This window comes from Octodon degus, unplaced genomic scaffold, assembly GCF_000260255.1.
Source record: "Octodon degus isolate 3935 unplaced genomic scaffold, OctDeg1.0 scaffold00084, whole genome shotgun sequence".
Classification (NCBI taxonomy): domain Eukaryota; kingdom Metazoa; phylum Chordata; class Mammalia; order Rodentia; family Octodontidae; genus Octodon; species Octodon degus.
In genome coordinates this window covers 10,574,055-10,585,242 of record NW_004524660.1, presented here as the reverse complement: position 1 = coordinate 10,585,242, position 11,188 = coordinate 10,574,055, and positions in this window count along the sequence as shown.

Here is an 11,188-nt window from a genome sequence, read left to right as displayed (position 1 = left end):
ATAACATCATCATGACCTCTAAGAGGGAGGGAATATGACTTTTCCTTATCTCCTTTCTTACGATGCATAGAAACTCATAAATATTAATTCATGAACACAGTGAAAAAAATATTTTTATGAGTGAAAATGAGAGCAAGAAATACTGTAGAGTTGATGCTACGCTAGTGTGCTTGTTTGTGCAGTTTGATGAGAACGTCTGTGAGGGGTTTAAAAAGAGAAGGGATGGAATGCTTGTCCTCGTGGGTGAAAAGACAGCAGGCGAGTGGCTGCAAGGTCTCGCTGCCCTGGAGCGAGATGGCCTCTCCTCAGAACTGGGAGGGTGAGGTGAGCTTTGAGCACTGCCATCTTTTTCATTTGCACATCGCTAATGAGTGCCTGATACGATGTGAAAGTGGCGAATCCTGATAGCGACTGCACAGGAGACCCAGAAAGTCCTTCAGAGTTGCCAGACAGTCCTGGTCCAGGGCGGCAGAGGGGCGTGCAGAAGAGAGACTGGAGAGAGAAATTCATAAAAACGAGTACTAAATAGTCTTTCTGGAAAAATGAATTTCTACAACTGATAGATCTTGCTACTTAACAATGAGAAATGCACGTAAGGTGCTTTTTGTGGCGTATTGAAAGCACCCAAAAGATGTTAATTGTCTGGTCACTGTTATCACCTTTGCCTTTCCTGGCGCAGGCTTCTCGTGCCAGATATCAGGCACACATCTGGCCCTTCCCTATGGCCCTCTTTAGTTGTCTATTAAAACAGGTCAGCTTGGTTTTGGTGTGAAAGAGACCATGTGCTAGCGCCACTGTCACCTGTGTCTCTCTGCGGAGGCCAGGGTTCCGTCGCTCACAGACACACACTGTGCGAAGTTGTCCATCAGCTGAGAGAAAGTGGAGCGGTTTTCACTCTGCTTTCTTCCCTTTGCTCTTCAGCTGCTTTTCTCTTTTTGGAAAGTGCGTAGTGAATCTTTCTTTTCATTGTGAATCTCATAGTGAAACTTGATTTAAACAAAGAACAGTTTAGTGAGTTCTGCTCAGAATGACTGAGGCGAATACTCAACTAACTTTCAAAGCAGAGTCTTGGAACCTGCTGTGGCTACCTAGGGCTGGATGACTCTGTGGGGGGAGGGTCGTCTGCCTGCTACAGGATGTTGTCATCCACCCGCAGATGACAGTATCCCTTCAGACAAGAACTGTCCTGGACATTGCAAAATATCTCCCAGGAGTAATACTGCCCAGTTGAGAAACATTGTTTCTGATCATCTCACCACTGACTTTAAGATGATGGTAGCATGGTGCACGTGAACAGGGTGACTTCCTTCTGCTACGTGCAGGTTTTCAGTCTGCCATCCTTTTTCTTTCTTTCTTTCACTTGTTCGTTCATTCATTCCTTTCTTTCTTCCTATCTTCCCTCCCTTCCTCTCATCTTCCTTCCTTTCTTTCTATCTTCCCTCCCTTCCTCTCATCTTCCTTCCTTCCTTTCTATCTTCCCTCGCTTCTTTTCATCTTTCTTTCTTTCTTTCTTTCTTTCTTTCTTTCTTTCTTTCTTTCTTTCTTTCTTTCTTTATCTTCCCTCCCTTCCTCTCATCTTCCTTCCTTCCTTCCTTCCTTCTTTCCTTCCTTCCTTCCTTCCTTCCTTCCTTCCTTCCTTCCTTCCTAGTACAGGGTCTTACTACGCAGCTCAGACTCATAGTGATCCTCCTTCTTAGTCTTTCCAGCGCTGGGATTGCAGGTGTGCGCCACCACACTCCATTTTGGTGGCCTGCAGGACATGTGGTACCAGATCAAAGTCCTTGTGCTTGCCAGGTAGGTGCTTAGACTGCCGAGCTATCTCCCCAGGCCCTGCCATGTTTTTTCAGTTCTTTGCTGCCTGTGCTGTGTGAGGTACAAGCAGAGCAATGGAGTCGGGCGGTCTTTGCCCTGGTGTAACTTTTCGTCTAACAATTTGCAAATCAAGTTGATTCTTCAGTTTGGGGGAACATGTGAGCCGACTCTTTGGAGTTGTGCCTTCAACTTCCTATGTAGTGCTTATAAATGTCTAAAACCAGCCACTGGAAATCTCCTATAATATTGATTGGTTGATTGATTGATTGATTGATTTTTTTTTTGAGATAAGCTCCTGCTATACAGCTCGGGCCTTGCGCTCGCTTTTTAGCTCAGGCTGGTCTCGAACTTGCAGCGATCCTCCTGCTTCAGCCTCTGAACTGCTGGGCTCATGATGGGTGTACACCGCTCCACCTGGCTTCCTAGAATTTTCTTAAACTTCTTCACTGAAGAGTTGCTTCTTGTGTAAGCCATGTTTTGAAATTTGTTGCTTTATTTTACTAGTACATATTTACTTGTGTTTTTTATGTTTGAAGTTTCTTTCCCCAAACCCTTTACAAACCCACACTTGTGTCAAGGGTTTAGAGGCTGACAGCAGCACCTGTCACGCTGCCGCCAGCTCTTGCCATTCGCCCAGCTGTCCACACTGTGAACACCGCTGTGAGCGCAGGCAGCTTCCAAAGGACAATTGTGTGGTGACAGAGATCTTCAAAGCGTGTAGCTGAAGCGGACCTCAAGGCTCAGCTTACTGCTGTGAAGTGCATGAAAACTTTTAAAGTGTCAATCCTAATGCCCATAGCTAAACATTCTGATTTATTTAAAGTCAAATAGAAGACAACATATATCATTTGATGTTGAATTAGAACTGATAAGGTGTTGGGATGACTGAGCTATGTATTAATAAAATAATTAATTTCTAGAAGTACAAAGTTCCGTCACATTTATTGAGTCTTTCATATGACAAAGTGATTCAGTGTAGCTGCAGTAAAACTGTAAGTTTTTTGGGCTTTTTAAAGTATTACTAAAGAAGCTTCATGGAGCTATACAGCTACTTCTTTTTAATATTATCTTTCTCACTGAAGTGTTTTCTATGAAGACTTGTATGGTGTAGCTCTAGAATTGCTTTGTGTGCACCTGCATATAAGTCACTGTATCTCTTCTTCGGCTGCTCCTTGCTGAGGGCTTGCTCCGGGTCAGCGGCCGTGCTAAGCACTTCATGTACATGGCGTATTGGGTCCCAGGACCTCATCGCAGTTACACGGTGAGCTCCAGAGCTGAGGCTCAGCCCAGGCTCTCCTTAGCCACTGCGGCACGTGGCTGCACAGTGCAATGTGTGCAACATGGTTTGGGCACCGTGAGGCCAGGTGCTTGCGACGCAGGCTGCGTGCCGACCTAAGATGGCCGCATAGATGCTTTGGTCTTTGTATTCCAAAACCACTAGGACACTTTGGATGTGCTGAAGTAGGGTCCGGCGGTCTGTCTTAACCTTTTGTGGTGACAAGGCAAATTGAAATTTGATTTTCAAGCTTAAGCAGTTTCCTGTTGCCTCCGTTCTTCTCCACCTCCAAACTAGATAGACAAATGTGAGGGACAAGTGCGGCGTTGTTTAAATAGCGCTCACGTCACAATTATGAAAGCATTCTGCATAAGTGGTTCTGGAAAACTGGCTTTGGTCTGGCTATCATAGATTTTGTAAGTCATATGACTAAATCAGATTAACTAGAGAATTTGGAAATGGAAATCTTAAACATTTCTATACAATGGTAAACATTTTGATATATATGTCTTTATTCGCTCTGTACTGCAACAATCACTGTTTGCTCCTTGATAAAGTATCTAACGTGCAGTACAAAGCTGGGCATGCACTATAAGTTCTTCATTTCTGGAACTTATTTATGTAGCATAATTTCATATGGATATGAAAAAGTGAAAGAGCCAAGTGAAAAAGTAAATCACAGCCTACAAATGTCTGCTCTATAAAATTTCAAATTTCAAAAGCGGACAGTGAGTTAGTTGTTCGTTTAGCTGGGACACGTAGGAGAGGGTGGGGAGCTTGGCGCGCCGCTGCTCCCTTCTCGCTTTACAGGTGGACAAAGTGGACCACGGAGGGGAAGCGCCGTCCAGGCGCTGGACGCCAGCTCGGCCCTGCTAGTGGCCGCGCCCACTGCGCCGCTGGGCTTCTCCGGCTTGGTGTGACAAAATGGTTCCTTATAAAGTTTCACATTTGGACAAAGCGCCCCATTTGTGGAGCTCTGGGGAGAGAACTGCCTCCCACAGACGCTGGGCGTGTAAGACGACCTGCACGCCCAGAGGGCCTTTCTATGCCACGTTGCTCCGGACAGCCCAGCGCACTGCCCGGTCGCCAGCTCAGCGCCTGGCGTGCTCCTATGCCCAGCAGTCTCTAGGCGTCTGTTGCAGAATGAATCTGGAAAATTTTTCTTTTAAAACATATTCCTGACATTAGGCTAAAAGTGAAAAATGCAATTTTCCTTAAAGAAACACCTCCTGTAAATGACTTTGTGAAACAGTAGTTCTACCAATACTTTAGAAGCCACCACGATCTGGTGACAAATTCAGTCACTTCCTTTTTCTCTTTTTTCTTTTTCTGTGTGTTAGGGAAAGTCTACAGGGTGTTCAGGGTCTCACTGCTAGACCGGACTCTGAGGGGTCTGCCTGTTTACAGCCTCCCAGGAGCTGGGATTATGGGCGCGCCACTACGCCCCGTCTCAATCACTGTCTCAGCGTGCCCCGGGGCGGGGCCGGCAGAAGTCTGTCACTTTCAAAAGTAAGTGATTTCTCATTCTTGACCCAGCAGACCTGTGCCTGTCACTTCGGGCGGAGCGTAGCGATGGCTCCTCAGAGACGTGCAGACGCGAGGTGCTAGGCCTCCAGTCTCGGTCCGCGGGAGCCTGTTCCCTGTCAGAGCGCAGTGAGGCCAGCATCTGCAGGGTCCACTGGCCCGAGGCAGGATGGGAGCTGGGCAGTGGTGTGTGGCCTGCCTGTCACTTCATGCAAGTCCTTAGCAGACTCGTTGCTTCTACCCATAGCACTGTTCTCTGGGCTACAGAAAGATGGTGCATCCTGGTGGTAGTCACTAAACTTATTTTATTGTCTTTTATACCTGCAACTGAGGGCACTTAGGAACAGAGTGCACGAAGGAAGAGAGGGAGGAGGAAGAGAAAGGAAAGTGGCTACATGGCGAGACCCTGCCTACAAAAAGGATAGAAAGGGAAGATATGGCCACCCTGACCTTCATTAGGCATGTACTTCAGGGAGGCTGAAAGTGCCAAGCAGTGTCTTTTAAGTCCCAGCAGCCCACGGAGTCTCTTCTGTTCACGTGTGCCCTTCCTCTCCTATCCGTCTCTCGGTTGTGTCTGTGGCGCTGGCGTCTCCACAGGCTGACATGTCAGACCCTACAGCGCAAATCCGTGGCTCTTTCCTCTGTAATAAACAGGCAGTGCGCCTAACCTTGTGTTTCGATTATGTGCCCGCATGAACTCTTCTTCTCTTACCCCAAATTGACGATCCCTAAATCCTTGACAGAAAATGTCAACTGTAATATCTAGCAATTAAAATCAATCTAAATTAAATTAAATGGTATTTATCTTATCCTGATAAGATCACCGTGGATGCGAGGCTACAGGATGTAGCTCCGTGGTAGAACACTTACTTGTGGGTGTGAGGCACTGGGTTCGAGTCTCAGGACTTCAGGGAAAAGGAGAGGAGCGAAGACTGTAGTCTTCTCTTGGCGTTATAGACACGAGTCTGACTCATGCCTTATGATTACCATTTTACCTGTTTGGATCACATCAAAATATTTACTATATTTGGCATCGCCTGCAGATTAACTTGTTTTGCCCAAGCCCCAGTTGGCCATCCAAGTCCCCCAAGGGATCAGTCACTTAGGCTCTTCTGGCGGCACAAGAAGAGCGCTTAGGTGACGGAGACCATCTTTACTCAAGAAGATAGCGGAGCATCTCAGTCACAGGAATCCCTGGCCCCGCAGGCCTCAGGAACGCTGGACGCAAGACGCTTCCGAGGACTGGCGCACAAGAGCTTGCGCCCTGAGTCAGGACATGCGGTCCACCCACGCGTGACCGGAGTGCTCAGCGATCCGTGTAGCCAGGTTGCTCCAGGAGCCCAATACTGGGATTAGGAAACAGGGTCTCTCCTGTAAATACGAAACATGAACTAAGAGGAAAACAGTAGTGGACAAAATAAAAGAAGTTTATCACAACAGCTTGAGGACAGACTAAGCCACCCAGGTGCTCTCTCAAGAACGTGAATTTAGAGATGAAAATAAACTAAAATATAAAGAACTGTGACTTAGGCACAGCACAGACTGAGGCTGGGCCATGAGGGAAGCAGAGGAAAGAGCGGATGCGGAGGGCAGCGCTGGGCGGTCAGAGTGGCCCGCACCCCCGGGGGGCAGCGTGGCTTCAGCTCTCTCGCCCGTGAGCGAGGCACAGCTCGCACGCCCGACAGCGGGGTTGCACTGGAGTGACACACAGCCAGGTGACTTCCTCCCTGTGAATGTTATGGAGTGACAGATGTTATACAATCCTACAATATGGACCAATCGTGCCCTTGGCCTTTTAATAAAATCAAAGCTACAGGAAGCACGAGGCACTTGGGCATGCTGCTGCAGTGACAAAACATTTCTCCTAAGTAGAAGAAAATCCTTCTAAAATAGCAGTAAACATCAGTGTATAACCCAGGGGTGTGGCCACTCAGTGTAGCCACCAGGTACATGTTGTGTGTGTCATACTGTACATGACTGGCAGCGCAGTGGGTGTATGAGCAACACCTGCGAGATGAGCTGTGGGGACGGAGATGCCACAAGGTCATCCACAGGACATTCTCAGCTCCATTGTCCTCTTAGGGGACTACTGGCAATTTGTTGTTAAGCCAAATGGCTGGTGACTGCACTTTCCTTCGAAGTATTCTGTCCTAGGATACCCCCTCAATTCATAAATGAGAAGTATTTAATTTTCTCATGTTTTAGATTAGTCAACTACAGAACAAGTGGGATTAAATTTCTCTTAGCTGTCAAAGAGGTCATGGATATAAATGTCATTTGTCAGTTCTGCCATTTGATCATGATAATGATAGTGGTGACTTAAGCTATATTTAGCACTTTCTAAGGGCTAAGTGTATGTGCATGTATAAACACACACACACACACACATGTGTGCATGATCTTATATGTTCTCACAAAACTCCTCAAGTATGAATAGAATTGCTAGTCTCTTTTACATACAAAGAATAAAGATATAAACAGGATATATAACCATATGGTTAAGATTCCAGTTCTCTCATTTAATATCGACTCCTGGATGTTTTCGTTTTGTTTTTTGAGACAAGGTCTTACTACGTAGTTTAAACTGGCCTTGAACTCACTATGGAACCTAAGCTGGCCTCAAACATGCAGTGGTTCTCCTGCCTCAGCCTCCCACGTGCGGGGATTTTGGGCATACATGCCAGCAAAGCCTCAGTTCTTCTTTCTTCCTTTTTGTTTTTTTAATGTATAGGGTCTCACTATGCAACTTGAACTTGTAGTGATCCTCATTTTCAGCCTCCCCAGCCCTGGGATTATAGGCTTGTGCCACCATGCCTCGTCTCCTTAACCAACTCAGTATGCCTGGGGCAGGGCCGGTGTGGCACATAGTGCCTGGGATCAAACCCAGTCTCTTCCAAAAAAATGTTTTTCTTTATTTTATGTGCCCCTTCCCACATGGCATCTTTTTAAGAAGATTTCTTTATTTATTTTGCACGGGGTCTCACTATGCAGCTCGTACCTGGTGCCAGCAAGGCATGCAGTGCCAGGGATCGAATTCGGACCCTTGAGCTTGCCCGGCAGGCACTCAGGCTGCCCAGCTATCAAAGCCTCAATTCTTGAAAGCACAAGTGTTTTTAAAAGTTCAGTAATTAAGTAGTCTACAGGAAATCTGAGTTTTAAAAAATACAACACTATAAGAAAATTGTCTCCTTATTCTGCAGGCTGTAGTCAAATCTTATAGTTACTCTGATGCCTCCATGAAGGGAATTTCTGTCTGTACCAAGCAGAAAAATTTTGCCAGGTGTGGTGGTGCAAAACTGTAACTCCAAATATCCAGGAGGCTGAGGTTAGAGAATCATGTGTTTACGCTCAGCTGCCCAAGCGCCCGCCTGGGCAAGCACGGGGATCTGGGTTCCAGCTGGGCACCACGTTTTGCCAGCCCCGCCCCAGGCGCGCTGAGCTGGCCACCGAGACTGGGCGTGGCAGCCTGCGCCTGTAATCCCAGCGCTGGGGAGGCTGAGAACAGGAGGATAGCTGTGCGTCTGAGCTGCATAGTGAGACCCTGCACCACATACATTAAAACAAAAACAACAACAGGAAAGACCCTGTGTTCAATCCCCAGTGTTGGGGGCCAAAAGGGTAGGATTCACACAAAGAACCTCCAGAGCAGCACTAAGAAAGAGCACCCAGGCGAGGGCCACACGTGGGCTTCGACTCGCGAGTGCTCGGTGTTTTCTGTCTCACGCCACACTGAGGATGCTCTCCACGGTCTCAGGAGGAGGCAGGCACGTAATCATATATTGTTCTATAATGAGATGGCTGGCGTGCACGTGCCCTGTTAAGGGCTCGCTTAAGAAAAGCATGAGTGATTGCTTAGAGTGATCTCTGTCTGCTGTAGCCCGTGGGAAGAGGTGGGAGACGCACTGTCCCCTGGCAGCAGACCTTTGGCCAGAGAGGCCTCGCTTGGCTTAGCTGTCCCTTCTCAGAATGATTCCATCTCAGCATTGTTCCTTAATGCGTTATGTTTCTTTTTTATTTTATTTTATTTTTGTATTTTTAGTAAAAGTCTACAGGGTCTCACTACATAGATTGGGTATAATGATCCTCCTGTTTTCAGCCTCCCAAGTGCTGGGATTACCTGCGTGTGCCACCACGCCCAGTCTCAATTGCTGTCTCAGCATGCCCGTGGGGGGAGGGCTGGCATGGCACGCTGGGGGATTGAACCCTGGCTGCTGCATCTGCCTAAGCCGGTGCCTTAATCCACTGAGCTATTTGGCCAGCCCTTAACGCGTTGCATTTCCATTATGGTTTCTATTGAGTGCTTCTGAACTGTACAGCCCTAAGGAGCATTAAGGATGCCTGCAGCTGAGCAGGGTCGGGGCTGCAGGTCCACGCCGCCCACCCCTAGCTTGGTCTGAGCCAGGGCGATGGAATGCAGGCTGGGTGCTGGCGGTCCCCAAGAACCGTCTCCTCTGCTCAGTACTCTCCTGTCCCTGGGTCACTGTGTCTCTTTCCTAGTCCAAGCTGTCATTACAGCCCTGGGCCAGCCTAGTAATACATTCGCTCCTCTGCTTAGGTGGACACAATACTAGGAGCCTTGGAGCAGCGCGCTCCAGGGGCACGTGCTTGGAAATTCTTTTCCCGTCTCACAGAAATGTTTGACATGCTCTGAAGCCGTCGCGTTAGATTACACTTAATTCTTTGCGGCTTCAGCTTTGTATTTGGCTCCTGCAGGCATTCTATGATATTAAAAAAGAAAGCTGACAGAACGGTTCCATGTAACGCCCCAAGCAGGACCTTCAGTCTGGTACTGTATTGTTGGTGACAGTTACTCGACTCTTCAGGCCAGTCATAGTGAGACAGGATGCTGCGTAAGTCAAAGACCACAGACGCTGTCAATGTGGGCCAAGAGGGTGGGGAGGAAGTGCGTTACAACCTCTTTTCTCAACTGTTGTGCTGTTCTGCCTTTAAAGAATCAGCTTCAAAAGTACATTAAGCCGATTTATTCAGGTACAACTGTAACAACAGCAGAAGTTATGCTTACTGGAACAGGTACAGCTTTTTAACCCTGTCCCTCCTCATGAGCTGGCTCTCTCCAGTAACTCTTCTCTCCCTTTTTTTTCAAGTGTTATTATTTCATGTTATTACATCAGATGGAGTCTATTGGCTATTGCTGTGTCCCCTGTAATTTGGGTTTTATGCAACATATGATCACCCTGTTATTAAGAAAAAAATCTAGCTGCCTTTCCTAAGCGGGAACTGTCTGGCCTACCTAATGTTCTGGCATAGAAATTGAGATGCAAGAACAGATAAATCTAAGTAAACTCACTACTTTGGTGGAATTCCTTCAAATGTGAGGATCTTGTCAACTGGTTGAAAAATAAAAGCTGGTTTTGTCCTGAACATCCTTGTGGGGCCCATTGTGCGTAACAAGAGGCCGCAGCCCATTTGCAAGGCCTCTGAATGAACCGATTCATTCCCTACTTGGAAATGTCTCTTCAGCCACAGAGAGAAACAATAGTTACAACCTAATTTTTTTGGCACCGATATCAGCGTAGGAAAAGCCAAGAGACCATTCTGAGAACTCTAGAACCTTCTTTTGGTGATTATATAATTCTGTATTCATTGGTCCTGTCTGTGTAGTACATTTTCTAAAAGATTATAAAGTCTTTTAGTAATAGTGTAATACCACATTTCACATGTGAGGCAGTATTTTTCAATGATGTGCTTCAAAATAATTTGCATCTTATGGTTGCTAAAGTCTAAGAAAACACACATTTGCATGTATCCTGAGGCCTTATGAAGGAAGTCTGTGTTCTTATTGCTGTATTTTTAAATTAGATGAGAGTTCATAACTACAGGCAAACCCATGAATTATTCTCCACATTTACCTGTGGAAATCAGTGAAGGGTGCGGATCTGGAATTCATAATGGGGACATACACATGTTAATGTGAACTCCAGGGGATACCTGTAAATGAAGGGGCAGGGCCACTCAAGAGCTTTTGTAAGGTCAACATGGCAGAGGATTGAATACCTGGGTGCAGGCAGACAGAGGGCCATCCGTGGGGAGCAAAGAGGACTGGGCTTCCTTATAGGGCCTGAGAGAAGGCGGGGGTCTTTGGGGGAGCAGACTTAGCCATCAGTGGCCAGAGTTCTCCAAATGCCCGGTGCCTCGTGGGCAGAGTGCTCAGGACATCCCGTGTAAACGTTTGGATGTGCTCAGATGTCCTGGCACTTGGAGGATTTCGTTCTCTGCCTTCTCTCTTTTTACAATGTTCTGTGTTTGCCAAGAGCAATGGCACTGGTGCTGAGCTGGGTTTTCTAGGAGAACAACGCCACTGCTGACACACAGCTTGGTGCTGGGCAAATCCTGCTGGAATCGAGCCTGACGCTGTGTAACCGACTGGCCCAAGTGCAGGTCTGACCTGAGCAGACATTCTTCCTCGAAGGACCCATTGCCCTGGGAGGGAAGGCTCTGGCCTTGTTTCTCTTCTGTGTGGTATCTTTGCTGCCTGGCCTGCACAGACCCCTCTCCCCAGCCTCATCAGTCCGACCACTCTGACCCTCACATCTTAGTGGAGGAGTCCTTTTTTTC